General features: G+C 42.0%; 1 protein-coding gene across 1 annotated transcript in view; it reads right to left on the bottom strand.

Annotated features, from left to right (window-relative positions):
* tmem121ab (transmembrane protein 121Ab) overlaps positions 1-5,395 on the bottom strand; it is a 56,591-nt gene extending 51,196 nt beyond the window's left edge. Inside the window, exon 1 of the mRNA XM_085382225.1 lies at positions 5,055-5,395. The gene's annotated coding sequence lies outside the window, so the exon portion shown is untranslated. The remainder of the gene's footprint in view (positions 1-5,054) is intronic.
* Between the last annotated feature and the right edge of the window lie 14,682 nt (positions 5,396-20,077).

Genomic DNA, 20,077 nt, shown 5'->3' with positions numbered 1-20,077 from the left:
AGTTCATTGTTACATCTTCCGTTTGTAATAAATAAACAGTCTTCAAATCATAATGCAACTGGAAGCATTTCTTTTGGAAACCAGGAACACGCGTCAGCCATAGACTCTTCTTTTTTGAACTTGGTTTATTGGAAATTACCCTACACACATTATTACCCAAACCACAATCTGTTCTTGGCCCTTTCTAACCACTGTTGACCATACTTAACCATATATTAGAACAAATCTCTCTACATCTACCCGTGGTTAGAACGTAAGCTGCAGACATCAAGGCATGCACCTAAAAAAAGACAAGATTCTCTTCAGCACAGGCCAGGCCACTCCACTTGAGCTGATTGATTTCCCATCAGTTCTATATCCCTGATAACTGCATGCCTGGAGGGCTGCAATGGCTCCAATATTTCACTTCTATATACCCGCACAATCACACTCTCTTTAAAGCATTCAGTGCGCAAGCATGTGTATATGCGGGGCGTGGGTGGGTATATGGGTGGCATTAAAAAATGTAGGTGTGCTGTGCATGCCGTTGTGTGAGGGGAACAGCACTAGCTGCTAGTTACATGGTGACATTTGTGGTAATGACATGCCAAACATTTCTGCATATACGCAGGACAAGAGGCAGATTTGCATTCTGCTCCTGCTACAGGTCCCTTTATGTTTTTTTTGGTCAACAATCCTCCACTGGAGCAAATTAGTGAGCTGCGAGCAAAAAAAACATCCACAGTCAAAGCAGAGATAAAAAAAAAAACTAAAATAAAATCTTTAACCACCATACGGATGGTGCAGGTGGAATTTTATGCTACCACAACAAAGCTTGGAGTGATTGTTTAAAAATTCACATGGGTACATTTGTTTTCTCCTCTAGCCACACTCTGAGATTTGAAGTCTTTGATTTATAAACGTCCAGTGTAGCTGCTTTATGAGATGCTGAGCAGATTGCCAAATTGCCCTCTAACAGAGAAAGTGCCATTTAGGGTGGCAGTGATTTTTTTAAAGGCTGGATCTAATCATATCTTGGTTCTAGCAGTGTTAAAGTGTGGAACAGACAGAAAGATAAACTTCTTATCTTCCATTCAGGGCAATTTGCTTCTCTGCTGGAATAACAGCCGTTATTTAGCTCTAGCTGTGACCCTTACCTAGTTACCTTTGCAATTTGTATTCTTCCCAGAGCCGTCTTGGTCTTTTTCTCTGTGCATAACATTATCTCTGAGAACGGTGCAGACAAAACGTTTAAAACTGGATCATTTAAAGGCGCCTTTTCTACAGTTTGAAATACTAGCTGGATTCTATCAGATAAACCTCTGAATATACTCCATACTCCCCCCATCGCACAGTTCTTTAAGCTAGGTTTAGATAAAAGCTTGACTAATACTTAAAAACCAAATGAATTTTCTGGGTCCTCAGGGAAAACCAACAACTGTTAATTGAAAAGGCTAAATGTGTGAATGCTTTCCCCTTGCCTAATATTGACACCCACTGGTTTGTGTTTTCAAGAAAATCTGAAAAAAAAAAAAAAAGCTTCCAAGTACGACAAATGATGAATATTTACTCAGGACTTTCCTCTGTGCACTATGCAAACTTCTATATTTTACAGTAGTTCAGGCTCCAGTTTTGTGCTGTTTGTGTGTGGGATGTGGTGATTAGAGAGTGAGGAAAGCAAGCCTGGAAAGTGGTGCCAGTATTTTTCCAACTGCTGTGCTTATATTAGCGTAGGTCATGCAGCAATCCATAATGCATGGATCGTTAACAAGGCTGGTATTTTTGATCCATAATTAACTCCTGGAGAGTCTTGGGTCGATTTGTGGCTCTAAGACCGATAGTGTATGCATTTTTCTAAGACCCTCCAGGGGTTAAGGAGTATATATTCAAAGGGTTTTTCAGAGTTAAACACGATGGCTGCATGCTGCTTTTCTCCTCTGTCTCTCCCAGGCCACGTTATTGTACAGTATTGTAGCTATCGATTCACTGTGCCATTTGGCTATTGATTGGAGTGGGTGCCATTATGTCAGTGAGATTATAGCCCTCCGAAGCATAGCAATACATGAGTGCAAAACCAGTGGCAGGGAACCGGTGAGACGAGCTGTGTGCTCACTGCATCAGATGCAATAGCAGCTGTGTTTCGGCTAACGACACTGAGCACAGCAAAGCAAGGCACAACACAGAACCACACAGTTTAGCGTAGCACGCTTTGCCCAGTAGAGCCTAGCACAGGAAAGACAGAGCACTCTCATGAATCCAGTTTCTATCTCTGCAACAGGACCAAAAGAAACACACCTAGGAGGGAATAACCACACTTCTGCGGACATGTAGATTTTATACTGATGAGGCTCACTGTGGCCCAGTATTCTGTGTGACAGCCATTGCTTCCTGACTGTCTTCTGCTGACCATTCAAATTGCCCACAACTCACCATGTGGCGGGGTGAGGGGGAGAGGATTTCGATTAGGAAGGGGGAGTGATGTGGAGTGAGGAGGGTGAGTGGGTGTTCACTGCCTCTGCCTGTTCGGTGGCCTTCAGATCGGCCCATCGTGTATTTATAGCAATATGGGATCTAATTGCATTTCTAGCAAAGGCCTGAATTTTAAGAGACTCCACAAATGGAATTCCGGGCATGCAGAAACATGATCCACTGTGCAATGAGCATGTAAAATGCATACTCATGAAAAGCAACGCGGTTCTGCAATCTATGTAATGCAAAAAAAGAAAAAAAGAAGAAAAATCTAAAGCAAAGCCCATCAACAAGCTGTGTTGTGGATGCCAGTGTGAACTCCCAACTGCTGACCCTAAGGCTGTGGTTGTGCCGTGCCATGTTTCTCAATGAGGCATGGTTTGAGACAGTGTGAACAACCCCAGTTGAGAAGTAACCCTCTAGGTGGGAAATGAATGTTAAACTGGCACTGCTTTCATGGTACAAGAAAATGAAATGCCTCAGGACAACTGCCCTGAACTCAGAGCATCTCATGTTCACTGCAGCCACTGCAATTTTCACAAAATAAATGCAGTTTACAGAGAGGTAAAAGGCAATTCTGGGGTGTGCCCTCTGTAGGGCCACTATTAAAATTCAAATTCATGGTCTGTTTATTGGATAATAAATTGAGCATGAAAGATTAATTTGCATTTAGTTCATCCCAATGATATAGAGCAGCAATTTCTATACAGTGGTGCCCAGAGCTTAATAACCCAGAGGCAACACTGGCATATCAATATATGCTTTCTTTCTTTCAAGGACACAGGAGTGGAGCCCCGTGGCAACATCTCCGCTGTGATTCACACTTCATGCTTCCTCCCACTTAATTCTTGTCACTCAGAGTCTGAGCCGACATATCAGACACACTTAACGCAGTGCCGAGAGTTATCACACATTCAGTGTAATCAAAATCCTAATGAACATCATTAAAATCAAGGCTTTAAAAACTGAGGCTTACATCACTGTGAGTTTACACACAGAGCGTATGCATGTGTGTGAGAGTGTGTCTGAAGGGCTATCAGAGCCTGTTGGAGTGCCGCAGGCAAAAAAAAAAAAAAAAAAAAGCCACCAAAAACCACAGGGGTCACCTCTTATTCAAAGCAGCCCTGACACTGGCATTTTTCTTCTTTCACATTTTGAAAGCTAATTTCTTCGTGCAAAAGAGCTGCAGCCGACAGATCAAGCAATGCATGGAGTGAACAAGCTGGGTGGTCACATCAAGTTTAAGCACCAGTCTGGAAACCAAAAGGTCACGTGGTTAATCCCAGCAATGGCTAATGTGCTGCTTAGATTAAATGGGTATTAAAAAAAAAGAGAAAACCTTTAATGTGACAATATTTGCTATCACTTGACACAAGGCCTGTGGGTTTTATTCATGAGTGGTTTAATGATTAATATGCTCATTGTTTTAATCTATGAGGCGTAAGAAAGTTTATGAAAAAGGCCTTTTAGTCTCAGCTCCACACACAGTCCACCCCCCAAATAACATCTTACTGTTACATGACATACAATAACAGGAAAACAGCATGTATTCAAACTTCAAAGGTTTACAGTTTGAGCTCGTGGACTGATTTTGTCCTCTTATATACACTCCAATAATTACCAAACTATAGTTCTGACTGGTAGCTAAAGGAACTGGTTATCACACACCTATAACTATACGGCCTAACACACACTTTAATCATCTGAAGCTTCACAGTGGTTACACCTGCAAGATTAACCTTTGGAGTCATCTGGTTAAAGCCACGGCTGGTGGCTTTAAAAACTCAGAAATGAGGCGAGAAATTGAAACCGAGGCTTGTTCTCTCCGAAAAAGAAAGAAATATTGAAGTAAATGCGTGTGTGCTAAAAGGGAGGAGCACCTTTCTTTCTTGTGCCCATTATCAAATAGAAAGGCTCAAATATCGATGAGGTGGGAAAGCACAGGGGTCGTAAGGATTAACAGTCGCGTGCTGTGGGGGCGGTGTGAACGTCTATGTGTGTGTGTGTGTTGGGTACGGAGGCTGTTGGGGGCCTCTGAACACGGATGGACTGATTTTCCGCGCAGACCGGAGGTACGAGCCGCTGCCGCCCGGGCACGCGCTGACTCTTCAAAATAAACAGCTGCCTTAAATGGAAACCGGCGGGGGTGAGGGGGTGAGGGGGGGACGGAAGCCCCCTGCTTATCGAAGCATGGCGACAAATCTAATCATTCAAATAGCTGTAGAAACAAGTAATGCTTGGCAATTACTTTAGCCCCCCCCCCCACACACACACACACACACATAGCACGAATTCCTTTAAAGGAGCGCCTAAAATAAGCCCCCCAAAAAGAGTCTGAACAAGAACGAGGGAAAGTGGCAGAACTGGGAAAGCTTTACACCTACCAATCTTTTTTAAACTTACTAGCGAGGACACTGTGCTTTCTGTGATTTCAACCTCTCAGCATCACCGTTTCAATGTCTGGCATGTGCGCACATCCCGCTCCGAAGCAGCGCTGAGACAAGTGATAACACGTTCAGGAGTCATTTGGTCTCCTTTTAATAACCTGCTCTTTCCCGTCACCACCGTGAAGGCAGAAGGGCTTCTGCTAACTCCTGCTGGCTTACCTCCACTGGACGGTGAATCGCTGCCCCGGGTGCTGAAACGCTTAGTCTCTGTCCAGGGTGCTGAATTTCATTGCGGGTTCCGGAGAGGCTTTGTAAATCCGCTGCGAGGAGGCGCCGGGGAAAAAAGAAAAAAGAAAAACGCCGGTCCAACAACTGCTGCCGCCGTTAAGTTATGTTAAAGAAAATCCTATTCCCAGCTGCCTCTCCAGCACAGCGCAGACAGGAAGAGACGCGGAGCGACTGTGGCTCGAACACGTATGCAAAATTGTTCATTCACATTTAAACGGTGAATGCTGCAAGTGTAGCCTGCTGGCTAAATGGAACCGTTTTGGCAAGTGTAACTGCTGAGGCTTCTTGGCTAGTTGCTTCTTCCTCCGGATAGGCTTAACCACCTCTCTCTCTCTCGCTCTCTCTCTCTCTCTCTCTCTCTCTCTCTCTCTCTCTCTCCTATTCTCCTTGCTCTATCAATCACTGTTCAGTTCTAATATGTTGGAGTGACAAGTAGGAAACCAGTATCCCAGTATTGTATAGCTTACAATAGACATTACTGCCAATTCTTAAACAGAAAATCATTTGGAATTAGCCTCATTGGTCGTGATGTGATAAAGAAACGTTCAATTTGATTTAATTCAGTGCGACTGTGCACAAAAAGAAAAAGTCTCCTCCTGCTTATAAGCTCTCTAAGTCTCTCTCTCTCTTACACACACACACACACACACACACACACACACACACACACACACACACACACACACACACACACACACACACACACCAGGGAGAAATGAATTGAATTTATGGTCAATTTATTTATGTAGAGGGAACAGCCATCTGTTTCGGGCCCCTCCTGTCCTGTCATTTAGTGTGTTTGCCCCCTTTTTATTTAAAAGTGTTACAGTTTTTCTGCAGGAAATTTTAGTAGCACATCAACACCGGAAAGGGGGGAATTGAGGGAGGGTTCAATTAGAATAGGTATGGCAGCAGGTGTCTGAATAACAGTATTATAAGAATTAGTGTTACAAGTATAATTGAGATTTGTGTGACTATAAACTGGCAAAGTCTTTTTGGGAGCACCGATAAAATGCGGTCACTGCTAGGACACAGACACTCATCAAGTCAGCGTGTTTCATTATCTGCAGTATGTGAAGTCAAAAAGCCTTCTGTGTGGAGTGAAAGTAAAAGACTAATATTATTCACATTAAGTGTGTCCTGGATTCGGGTTCTAGTTGATCTAAGATCATGCTTTATTTCCTAGTTCTCTTCCCTTATGTTTTCTCTTTCCACTCGCCTCCTGTTTTCTTATCTGTGTCTCTCTGTTTGTCATTTCCCAGATTACTCTGTTCCCTTCTTCTTGTGCCCCTGTTTTCATACTTACTTTCTTTGTCTGCCTTTTGATTACTTTCCCCACCCCAATTAGTATTGCCTTTGTTTAGTCATCTAATCAGTCACCTCCCCTGTTTCTCTTTGGTTCAGTGCCCGATCGTCTTTATTCAACCCAGATGCCAAGCGTTTCAGCTTGGCATCTGGTGTTTTTCAGCTAGTTTTATTGTATCTCTTCAAGATTTGTCCCTTTCTTTTCTTTTTTTTTTTTTGTCGTCTAGTTTTTGCATCAGTTTGCAGTCAGCACAGTTTGCTTTTTGTCTTTCACCTCAATTGAACTACACTTTGCTACTCGACATGGTCTTCTGCTGCCCATCTGCTTCACGATTCCATGTCTCATTGGGGATGCTCGTCTGCAAACCTTGGCTGTAAAATTCTCTTTGAGTGACTTTTACCTTCCTATCAGCTCAAACTAGTCTGGACATTCCCTGCTGACATTTGATATTGACAAGGTATTTTCACCGGTGAGAGAACCGGTGCTCACTGGATCTTTTTCTCGGTTTCAGGTCATTCTCTGTAAAGCCTAGAAATGCTTGTGTGGGAAAATCCCAGTAGATCAACAGTTTCTGAATTACTGAGACCAGCCACGTTCGAGTCACTTAAATCACCTTTATGTCCCATGCTGATGCTCAGTGTGATCTTTAGCAGGTCACATGCCGTGTCTGCATGCCTAAATGCACTGTGTTGCTGCCAGCTAATTACCAGAGTTATTAGGATGCATTTTCTGGATTTTCTGGGAACCATGACTATCTGCTCACCCTTCCCATGTATGTTGCTGTGTTTCACTGATTAAGTAGAAACTATGATCCAGACCGAGAAGGATCAAAGCCATTAAGATCCACTGGGATCCGTGGATATCTCCCCAAAATTTTACAGCAATTAACCAAAAACTACAAAGGTCAAACACAAAGTGGTGTTAAGATAAAACATCATGAGGTTTCCCATCCTCTGGGGTCCATGATTGTTTGCTAAAAAGAAAAGAACACATCTGAGTCACAGTGGTTGACAAGCTAAATTTGCTATCCACTGAGCCATGCAGGTGAAAATGTTAACCATGATTTAGTCACTGAAATAACTCTTTAATAGCAGACAACGGTATGAGACAGATGAAACATGAAGTATATTACATAATACCTTCAGATAAAATGATGAGTTCACAGCCGAGTTAGTTGGATGCATTAGCGGTTGTCCTTTAGCAATATCAGACTTGGAATGAGATTGCCTGGGTCCAAACCTTTATATGAGTCCTCTCCACTGAGTTGACAAGGCTAATATGAGGCACTAAAACTGTTAAAAAGAATAAGGTCACTAACTCCATATCAGTTTACACGGACATAGTATAGTTGGCGTATGGATAAAGATGCCTTCAAGAACAACTAAAGTCCAGATTGAGGTGTCATACACAGTATATAGGCCATGCTTGTGAGGTTTGCAACAAGAACATTGTAATGTTTTTTCATCAGGGATTTGGCTGTCCCCATCTTTGTGGAGGAGAGCTTTCTGCTCTGTCTCATTAGTTTTCAAAACCACATCCATAGAGTGACTGTGCACAGCTACTTAAAATCAAGTAGGCACAGAAAAACCCTCCTGGAGTCACTCGTCATTTTAAAGTTATTCAGAACTCACACATACCGGCATCACACTGAAAGTAATTTTCAGTGATTAGGGTTTTCATAAGCCAATCAGTGCCGATTAGACTCGGGTATAAAGGGAGATGTGAGGTGACTGGCTGAGTAACCTTTGATGGATGAGATCAGAAGGTTATTCCTCGGCCCAAGTCAAAGTGAATGTAGGATGAGGTGTGTTAAATATTGAGGATCCCCCACCACCCCCTCATTCGACAGTTGAGTCGACTCTAGCTCCAACTTCAGCGTTATGTAATGTTGTTTTCCTCGTGTTTTGTGGGGTGTGGGAAAGATTGTAAACCAGCTGCTAAGGAGGGGTAGTTGACTGTGTAATGCTTGGTTTCATCATACGGGCGTGAGTACTATAAAGGCCGCTGACTGGAGCTACCTGTGTGACTGCAGAAGAATTTCAAGTGCCGCAGATACTCATTTGATACAAATAGCTATTCTTTACTTAGCAGTCCCTCAAAGAAAGCCACAGTCGGATCACAGCACTTTAAAAATCCACCAGGGCCTTTTTGTATGCAAATAAGTTCAGAACATTATATACACTCCTACAGAATCCCATTATAGTCTCCTTTAGCACCAATTAGTCATCACGGACTGCTATAATTATCATGGCGATATGGAGTACAAATACACATTTTTTAACACAATACAGTATTATCTGGGATGTCTTGTTTTTACAGAGAAGTGTACAAATAACCACTAAAACTGTGGGTGTAGACTTTATAATACATTAAAATTACAGTAAAGATTAGAATGTCTGTACCACTGTAAGGTTGGCCAATCTCATTTCCACATCAAAATACAAATAAAGCAGGAGACACAATGGCCACAATGTAGTGCCCTGTGTTTGATAGAGTTGTAGCAGGTAGCAGCAGAGTTGTAGCAGTCTCTTTAGACTAGATCAGTGTTGTATTTGTGATTAGTGACTGAATGTGATCCTTACAAAAGAACTGGCACTGACAATTCTTCCTATTATTGCAGCTGAATGCGGTAAGGAACAAAATAGAGCCTCTAAAGAAAGCTGTTGAAAGGAGTATTTATTAAAACCGCTCAAAGTATTGCCTTTGTTTGCACCTCTAATCTATACTTTAATAATAACAATGTATCTAACAACAGTGAAAAAATAATCAGTTATCTGCAACAATATAGAAAATTGTCTCCCTTTGAAAATGATATTATTAGCACATTGGACTATTATAACAAATGCTTCATTGTGTGAACCCTTTTGCTGTAACTGTGGTTGAGCAAAATTCACCTAGTTTATGTACTATAACATAGCAGAACCTTCAGTTTTTCATTATCATGAGCAACATGATGCTTGTGGGTTTTTACTTTGGTTTTTATTTTTATTGTATAGATGGCGCTGATACACTAGAATGCTCAAATCTGAACTTGAATGGCATCCCATTTTTCATCCATAGGGTTTTATATGACGGCAGCCCATCCTTTTGCAGCTATAACAGCTTCAATTCTTCTGGGAAGGCTTTCTGCAAGGTTCAGGAGTGTGTTTGTGGGAACGTTTGACCATTGTTTTAGAAGCACATTTGTGAGGTCAGACACTTATGTTGGATGAGAAGGCCTGGCTCACAGTTTCTGCTCTAATTCATCCCAAGGGTGTTCTGCCGGGTTGAGGTCAGGACTTGCTTTGTGCACAGTCATGGTGGAACAGGACGGGTCCATTCTCAAATTGTTCGTACAAAGTTGGGATAATGAAATTGTCCAAAATGTCTTGGTGTGCTGAAGCTTTAAGAGTTTTTTTACTGGAACTACAGGACAGAGAACAAACACTGAAAAAACCCCACCAAACTTTACACTTGGCAAAATGCAGTCAGACAAATAGGTTCTTTGGCAACTGCCAAACCCAGACCCATCCATCTGATTGCCCTATGGAGAAGCATAATAAATCACTCCAGAGAACACGTCTACCCTGCATGCTTTACACCACTGCATCTGACACCTTGCGTTGCGCTTGGCAATGTAAGGCTTGGATGCAGCTGCTCGGCCATGGAAACCCAATCCATGAAGCGCTGTTCTTGAGCTAATCTGAAGTTTGGAGGTGTGTAGTGATTGACCCTGCAGAAAGTTGGTGACCTCTGCGCACTATGTGCTTCAGCATCCATTGATCCTGCTCTGTCATTTTACTTGGCCTGTCACTTTGTGGCTGTTTTTTCAATCACTTCCACTTTGTTACAATACAATTAACAGTTGACTTGAAATATTTAGTAAAGAGGAAATTTTATGACTGGACTTGTTGCACAGCTGTCATCCGATCACAGTACCACACTGGAATTCACTGAGCTCCTGAGACCGACCCATTCCATGCCTATGTGCTTGGTTTTATACACCTGTGGCCATGGAAGTGATTGGAACACCTGAATTTATTGATTTGGCTGGATGAGTGAATACTTTTGTGCAATATAGTGTAACACTGCCAATAAATTCTTTACCGTCTTCCCTTCTTCTTCTTCTTCTTTTTTTTTTGCTGTTTCCTTTATGAGTTGCCACAATGTATCATCCTCCTGTATCACACCAACCCTCTCCATGTCCTCGTTCACTGCATCCATTACAGCCTTCTCTGCGGTCTTCCTCTTTCTTTGTTTCTAAAGCTATTAGCCTGAGATGTCACTCTGATGTACTAACTTTTGGTCACTCCCAACAAAAATGTTAAGATCTGCCACATGTCTTTTTGTCAGCACCACCGTCTCCAAATCATACACCATAGGAAGTCTCCCTACTGTGTTGTAAACATTCCCTTTCACTCTTGCTGTTATCCCTCTGTCACATATCACTCTTAAGACTCACCTCCATCCACTCCACCACGCTTACACTTTCTTCTTCACCTCTCTTGCTTTGGATGGATGCACCCCAGGTATTTAAACTCATCTATTCAATTCAATTCAATTCAATTCAGTTTTATTTATATAGCGCCAAATCACAACATAAGTCGCCTCAAGGCGCTTCATAGATACAGAGAAAAACCCAACAATCATATGACCCCCTATGAGCAAGCACTTTGGCGACAGTTGGAAGGAAAAACTCCCTTTTAACAGGAAGAAACCTCCGGCAGAACCAGGCTCAGGGAGGGGCGGCCATCTGCTGCGACCGGTTGGGGTGAGAGAAGGAAGACAGGATAAAAGACATGCTGTGGAAGAGAGACAGAGGTTAATAACAGATATGATTCAATGCAGAGAGGTCTATTAATACATAGTGAGTGAGAAAGGTGACTGGAAAGGAAAAACTCAATGCATCATGGGAATCCCCCGGCAGCCTACGTCTATTGCAGCATAACTAAGGGAGGATTCGGGTCACCTGGTCCAGCCCTAACTATATGCTTTAGCAAAAAGGAAAGTTTTAAGCCTAATCTTAAAAGTAGAGATAGTGTCTGTCTCCCGAATCCAAACTGGAAGCTGGTTCCACAGAAGAGGGGCCTGAAAACTGAAGGCTCTGCCTCCCATTTTACTTTTAAATACTCTAGGAACAACAAGTAGGCCTGCAGAGCGAGGCCGAAGTGCTCTAATAGGGTGATATGGTACTACAAGGTCATTAAGATAAGATGGGGCTTGATTATTTAAGACCTTGTATGTGAGGAGCAGGATTTTGAATTCAATTCTGGATTTAACAGGAAGCCAATGAAGGGAAGCCAAAACAGGAGAAATATGCTCTCTCTTTCTAGTCCCTGTCAGTACTCTTGCCGCAGCATTTTGGATTAGCTGAAGGCTTTTCAGTGAGTTTTTTGGACATCCTGATAATAATGAATTACAGTAGTCCAGCCTGGAAGTAATAAATGCATGAACTAGTTTTTCAGCGTCACTCTGAGACAGGATATTTCTAATTTTAGAGATGTTGCGCAAATGGAAGAACGCAGTCTTACATATTTGTTTAATATGTGCGTTGAAGGACATGTCCTGGTCAAAAATCACACCAAGGTTCCTCACAGCATTACTGGAGGCCAAGGTTATGCCATCCAGAGTAAGAATCTGGTTAGATACCATATTTCTAGGCTTTTCAGGGCCGAGTACAATAACCTCAGTTTTATCTGAATTAAGAAGCAGAAAGTTAGCGGCCATCCAGGTCTTTATGTCTTTAAGACATTCCTGCAGTTTAACTAATTGGTGTGTGTTATCTGGCTTCATGGACAGATAGAGCTGGGTGTCATCAGCATAGCAGTGAAAATGTATGCTATGTCTTCTAATGATGCTGCCTAAGGGAAGCATGTATAATGTAAACAGAATTGATCCTAGCACTGAACCCTGTGGAACTCCATAATTAACCTCAGTGTGTGAAGAGGACTCTCCATTTACATGCCCAAATTGGAGTCTATTAGATAGATATGATACAAACCACTGCAGTGCAGTACCTGTAATACCTACAGCATGTTCTAATCGCTCTAATAGGATATTATGGTCAACAGTATGCTGCACTAAGGTCTAGCAGGACAAGCACAGAGATGAGTCCACTGTCAGAGGCCATAAGAAGATCATTTGTAACCTTCACTAAAGCTGTTTCTGTACTGTGCTGAGCTCTGAAACCTGACTGAAACTCTTCAAATAAACCATTCCTCTGCAGATGATCTGTTAGCTGTTTGGCAACTACTCTTTCAAGGATTTTTGATATGAAAGGAAGGTTGGAGATTGGCCTATAATTAGCTAAGACTACTGGGTCTAGAGATGGCTTTTTGAGTAAAGGTTTAACTACAGCTAGCTTGAAGGCCTGTGGTACATAGCCGATCATTAGAGATAGGTTGATCATATTTAAGATCGAAGAATTAATTAATGGCAGGACTTCTTTGAGCAGTTTTGTAGGAATGGGGTCTAAAAGACACGTTGATGGCTTGGAGGAAGTAATTATTGAAGTTAACTCAGAAAGATCAATTAGAGAAAAAGCGTCTAAGGCTACGTTCACACTGCAGGTCTTAATGCTCAATTCCGATTTTTTGATCAAATCCGATTTTTTTGTCTGCTCGTTCACACTACAAATAAAATGCGACAGCAAACGCTCTCTAGTGTGAACGCTCAAAGCGGCCCGCATGCGCAAAAGAAGACGTCACACACAACGTGCTCTGTTTAGACCCAGAGCAAACTATATTGTTTGACTGATGGCCCTTAATATAAAGACTTCGGACTTCATGTTTCCCAATTTTTGCTTTAAGTTATTTTGTTATTTACATAATAATGTAAATAACCTAATAATGATCCTTATTGCTGTTTTAGAGGAGCGGTGCTTCAAAGGATAGTTGCAGATTTCTGTCAGAATCTGCAGGTTATGCAGTACAAATAAAATGTTCACGTTTCTCCAACGTTGTCTTCCCAGCAGTCTCACCGGATGACCAGGAAGCGTTCGCGATGTCTTCTCGGGCGCTTCTCTGGCGCTGATAATTGGCGTCTGTCTTATGTCAGTGACGTAAAAGACGGATTTAATGCGACTTGTCCGTTCACACAGCAGTCGCTTTCTGAAACATCGGATATGTATCGGATTCAGTACCACATACGAAAGTGACCCAGATCGGATTTGAAAATATCGGATTTGTGCCGTTCACACTGTCACACCATGATCGGATATGAGTCGCATAGGGTCAAAAAAATCGGATTTGATGCGCTTTCGCCTGCAGTGTGAACGTAGCCTAACTTAACATCAATGGTACTAAGAGTAGCTGTAGATAATATTACATCTGTGGGATGATTGTTGGTAATTTTTTCTCTAATGATAAAAATTTTATTTGTGAAGAAGTTCATGAAGTCATTACTAGTTAACGTTAAAGGGATGGTTGGCTCAAAAGAGCTCTGACTTTTTGTCAGCCTGGCTACAGTGCTGAAGAGAAACCTGGGGTTGTTCTTATTTTCTTCAATCAGTGATGAATAGTAAGATGTTCTGGCTTTGCGGAGGGCTTTCTTATAAAGCAGCAAACTATTTCTCCAGGCTAAATGATGATCCTCTAAATTTGTGACACGCCATTTCCTCTCCAGATTACGAGTCATCTGCTTTAGGGTACGTGTTTGAGAATTATACCATGGAGTCAGGTACTTCTGATTAGAGACCTTAGTTTTCACAGGAGCTACAGTATCCAGAGTCGTACGTAGTGAGGAGGTGAAATTATTAACAAGATAATCGACCTCTGTTGGAGTAGCGTTCAGATAGCTGCTCTGCTCTATGTTGGTACAGGGCATTGAAGATGATAACAGTGGGTGGATTATATTCTTAAACTTAGTTACAGCGCTTTCAGAAAGACATCTACTTTGATAAAGTCTACTCTCCACCGCTGTGTAATCAATTATTGTAAATGTAAATGTTATCAGGAAATGATCAGACAGGAGAGGGTTTTCAGGAAACACTGTTAAATGTTCAGTTTCTATCCCATATGTTAAAACAAGATCTAGAGTGTGATTAAAGTGGTGGGTGGGTTCTTTTACATTTTGAGAGAAACCAATTGAGTCTAATAACAGATTAAATGCCATGTTGAGGCTGTCATTTTTAGCATCTACATGGATGTTAAAATCACCCACAATAATTATTTTATCTGAGCTCAGAACTAAATTAGATATAAAGTCTGAGAAATCAGACAGAAACTCTGTGTAAGGCCCAGGTGGACGATAGATGATAACAAGTAAGACTGGTTTCTGAGTTTCACAGCTGGGGTGGACAATGTTAAGCATCAGGCTTTCAAATGAATTAAAAGTCTGTCTTGGTCTTTCATTAATTAATAGGCTGGTGTGAAAAATTGCTGCCACACCGCCCCCTTGGCCTGTGCTTCGAGATTTCTGGTAGTTAGAATGACTCGGGGGTGTTGATTCATTTAAACTAACATAATCATCCTGCTGCAACCAGGTTTCTGTAAGGCAGAGTAAATCAATTTGTTGATCAATTATTAAGTCATGTACTAACAGAGACTTGGAGGAGAGAGACCTAATATTTAATAATCCACATTTCACTGTTTGGTTCAGATGTGGATACTGTATTGTTCTTTCTTTGTAATTGTTTATGTTTAAGTTGTTTGTTGCTGGTTTTTAGTTTGTTTTTTGTCTTTTTGGAAGCTGACACAGTCTCTATGGAGATGGGTTTTTTGGGGGGGGGGGGGGGGGGGGGGGGGTAGCAGGAGGAGAGAAGCTGCAGAGAGGCGTGTAAGACTGCAACTCTGCTTCCTGGTCCCAACTCTGGATAGTCGTATTTTGGGGGGTTTAATAAATTTGTCCATATTTCTAGAAATGAGAGCTGCTCCATCCAAAGTGGGATGGATGCCGTCTCTCCTAACAAGACCAGGTTTCCTCCAGAAGGTTTGCCAATTATCTATGAAGCCCACATCGTTTCTGGGACACCACTCAGACAGCCAGCAATTTAAGGAGAACATGCGGCTAAACATGTCACTCCTGGTCTGATTGGGGAGGGGACCAGAGAAAACTACAGAGTCCGACATTGTTTTGGCAAAGTTGCACACCGATTCAATATTGATTTTAGTGACCTCCGATTGGCGTAACCGGGTGTCATTACTGCCGACGTGAATTATGATTTTACTGAATTTACGTTTACCCTTAGCCAGCAGTTTTAAATTTCCTTCAGTGTCGCCTGCTCTGGCCCCTGGAAGACAATTGACTATGGTTGCCGGTGTCTCTAGCTTCACATGTCTGAGAACAGAATCACCAATTACCAGAGTTTGACCCCCGGCGGGTGTGTCGCCGAGTGGGGAAAAATGGTTAGACACATGAACGGGTTGGTGGTGTACCTGGAGCTTCTGTTTAGGACTATGCTTCCTCCTCACCGTCACCCAGCCGCTCTCTTTCCCCAGCTGCTTGGGGTCTGCCGGGGAACAGCTAGCGGGGCCTACGCTATCTTCGGCTGCACCAGCTACAGGGGCCTGGCTAGCTATGGGTGAATGAAGGGTGCGAAGCCGAGTCTCCAATTCAGTAATCCTGGCCTCCAGAGCTGCAAATATGCTACATTTGTTACAGATATCCTTATTGCTAAAGGAGGCCGAGGAGTAACTAAACATCTGACACAATGAGCAAGAAAGTGCAGGAGGGACAGGTGAAGTAGCCATGGTGCTAACGAGTCGGCTACGAGCTAAGCTAAGCTAGCAAAACAGTACAGAGACAGTGAGTGAATACTTTGGCTATAAATTAGGTAGTGAGTACACAGAAAGTGTGCTTCGGATGAAGCACGTGAAGATTATACTATGAAAAAGAATGTATTTAAAAGTTGTTAATTATATTGCTAAGCAAATAAGCTACTCAGAAACACCACTGTTCACTTCCTGTTCCTTTGAGCAGGAACAGGAAGTGATACTCTACCGCAGAGCGAGCGAACACCAAGTGACAGCTTCACTACATCTACTCCTTGCATCTTCACAGTTACACCTGTCTCCTTCTCATTCACACACATGTATTTTTTCTTGCTTCTATTGAGTTTCATTCCCCTTCTCTCCAGAGCATATCTCCACCTCTCAAGCTTCTCTTCTACGTGCTCCCTACTCTCGCTGCAGATCACAATGTTGTCTGTAAACATCATAGCCCACTGAGACTCCTGTCTGACTTCATCCACGTTATCAACTTGTCTATCGCCACTGCAAACAAGAACAGGCTTACAGCCAAATTCCATAATTCTGATCAGTTTGTCAGCACAGCTGTTTTATTATCCCTGAACACGGTTTCCAATCATAATCAAAAACTCATGGCTCAAGTGTGTAAAAGCTTAACCGTCATGAATTTGATGTCATTGTTTTGTAATGCGCAACTGTCGGTAAGACATGCCAGCACTGATGAAAGGGACAGATAAAGTTAGAGAAGTACAAAGCCAGAGGATTTGACAATTTGGAAGTCTTAACTGAAAGTGGTTGTCGATTTCCACCCCTGTTTGTAAATGGTTTGGGTTATGTGCATTTTAGATGTGTTCTGTTTTTTTTTTTAACAGGATTTAATACGGATATATAAATGAACATATCACATGAACAAAAGATTAATGTATCATATTTTATTAGCTTGTTATGTGCCTTGTATACAAAAGGTATAAAATTATGAAGATTAGTGAATTAAGAATGTAAAGTAGCACAAAGTAGGGCTGCATCAATTAAGTAAAGTGCATCTTAATTGTACTTAAGTACACAAGTGAGAAAACGCACTGTTGCATTCTAACAGTTCCTGGCATTTGAGGGTAAACATACTAATAAAATATCTGTATCATTATTAATCAGAAAGCACTGCACTGTTGAACTAGATGAAAATAAATCTGTTGTCCCTTATAGAAGCCTTGGCTCAGCCTCGCTGAGGTAAGTATGTGGGTGTTTCAGTTTCTTCTGCCAGACAGCAAAAAGCAGCAGTTTCTGTGTAACTAGATATTTCGGTATGCGCCCCTCATGTGCCAAAAAGTTTGCAAATAGCTGCAAACAAGACCACTTTTTTAAAATTGTTGAAGGCTTAATGTCCATACAATTAAGATTTCAATAACACACTCTCTTGGAACTTTGCCAGCTTTGTCAACTTTGAATAGAAAAAGAATTCTGTGCAACTTACATCTTGAAATGATTTTTGCCTTTTCTATAATTAAAAAGTTCTTTAACACTGAAAATTAGGTTCAGTCATGCAGGCCCACATCTTAACACATCTATTGATTTGAGTTAGCAATGCATTTCGCTGGTAAATTAGACATTTGTTAATTCTGACTAGCATATAAAAAGGTGTGATTACCTTAATAGAAAGGAACTAAAAGAAAATGTCTCTTTTTGAAATGATGACTTGATGTTATTAAGGGTCTTTTTAAAAATGTATTTAAATAAAATCAGCCTACTTAAGTCTCAGATTTACAGTAGACAAGTATTAATAATAAGAGTAATAGTAGTGATAGTGCGTCTTTTTTATGGAGCAGTTGTCGTGTTGCGAAAATTAAACATTTGATGACTTTTTGCCGCTTGGCTGCAGACGTTTTTGTCCTGTCCTGTCATCTTCATTCATATTCACAAGGAAGGGGAAAGCGTTTTAGTCTTTGAACAGTTGTTTAATTTATTGCCAAAACACAGACTTAATTATGACATCTTAATTAAAGGGACCAAATAAAAGGCTCTTCTTCCAGCACAGGCCTTTCCCCCCAGGTTGTTATCTCTGCCTGCATTTCTGTTTCTGCAGCAAAGTAACTGTACAGATGCTGCACTCCCTGCTTTTTTGTTTCACTCTCACATTCCTTCAACAGTCTTGAGTCCTGCAGCAAATGTGCACTTTTAACGCTTGATGTGCATGCTGCGACAGCTGCAAGCGACCCTCCAGTGACCAAAGGCGTTGATGCTACAGTCTCCTCTGGCCTGGCCTAAATTTACTTGGGCTTGGAACTTAGGTTGCGCCCCCGGGAGCCAAACAGAAACTGGTGTAAATGAGGTTAGAGATTCAGTCAGTGCATTTGTGTGGCCGGCAGCTAGCTCCACAGTTCCAGCCTCTGCCCATCTGCCACTGACCCTTGTTTTGCCAAAAGACCAATTGAGGTTTGAAGCTGCCAGATTAGACTGTGGTGACATAATGATTTTGTCCCACATAAGGGTGATTTGACATGCTCTGCTTGCCTGTCTGTTGCTTGCAGGCTTTTCTCCTCAAAACCAGCACTCTGCCTCTGCCTCATTACTGTCAAACACATCAGGAGATTGTTCCTCTGTTTGGTTCACATTAATATACGTGTGTATGTGCAAGCCACCACAAAAGTCTTTATCAGTGCTGTGTGTCACATAGTCTATTTTAATGCCCCTCTTATTGGGAGTCTATTTGTTCTCATCTGCATGACTTCTACTTGCTATCCATTATTCATGTTTTCTCCACACACAACTTGCTTATTCTCGCTTTCAGGCTTTTTCCTCATGTTATTATTTCCCCCCCAGCTTCCCTTCTGTGTTTGCTCTGAGCTGTGCTTTGATGTCACCGCGCCTGCCCAGCCCTGCACAGCTGTCTGGACCAGGTGAGTTGGGATTTATTCAGAGTTTCTTAAGGTTTACGTAGTTTAAATTCAGTTGAACTAAAACACTTTTTCATGTGAAATGTTCTCTATACATACAGAACACAGAAAAGAGTCAAATGAAATATTTAATCTCAAAAAAAAAAAGTTCAGATGTAAAGCAAAGAAACCTTGAAATCTCACTTTGAACTTTTTCACAGATACTGATATTTTAGCTTTTGGCTCACTGAAATCAATATGTACACTAAACCTCACTGAGGGTTATATACCTCAGCAGAGCCCATGTGACTGAGGCTACCTAAAGCAGCACAGTGAGATGAAGCTTTAGTGATCTGCATGGAGAGACTGGGCAGTGTAGTGTAACAAAAGTGTAAAAACATAGCAATGCAGTGTAAGTAAAGAGGAGGGGGCCGCAGTGTTCTGCTTTTTGCTTTTCACGGATACATAATGCACATGAGTACACACTGTTACGCATATTAATGCTCATATACAACACGGGGAATGTAGATTTGTGCTGAACACAGACCTTTGCACATTCAGATTTGCATGTCCATGCAATGCATTTTATACATCTCATTTTCACCTCCACCTGAACCTTTCATGTTCTTTATCCTTTTGCAATATGACAGCAGTAATCAAGGATGAGAGATAAGGAGGAGACGAACAGAGAAAGAGTTAATCCTTCCAAGTGCCAAGTGGCAGTAGGTTAGCTGAGGTGTGTGCGGGCTGCAGAAACAAGCCTCTCTTATCCTCTCTTTCCTTCCATATATACCTCATCCTGCCACAACCCCCCCCCCCCCCCTCCCCCCTCGGCCTTGTGCATCTCCTTGCGGCTCACTTTCATCTGCACTGCACTATAAACAGATCTTTTTACCATTTCAAAGCTCATACTTGTAACGTCTCCTCTCTGGTGCCTCCCATCTGCAGTGGCGTTGGGCCAGGGCAGCAACACGCTATACGTACAGCAGGACAGGGCCTGAGTGCACAGGTGGTGCGATTTGGCCATTGGTAAAGTGTGTAAAAAGGGGGATGATAAAGAGCCAGAGATAAGAACAGAAATGGTCAAAAAGCATTATTCTCGATACACTGTAG

This window comes from Rhamphochromis longiceps, linkage group LG15 (assembly GCF_057381845.1).
Source record: "Rhamphochromis longiceps isolate RC_006_pf linkage group LG15, R_longiceps_female_GT1.1, whole genome shotgun sequence".
NCBI classification, from domain to species: domain Eukaryota; kingdom Metazoa; phylum Chordata; class Actinopteri; order Cichliformes; family Cichlidae; genus Rhamphochromis; species Rhamphochromis longiceps.
This window is presented reverse-complemented; position numbering and strand designations above follow the sequence as displayed.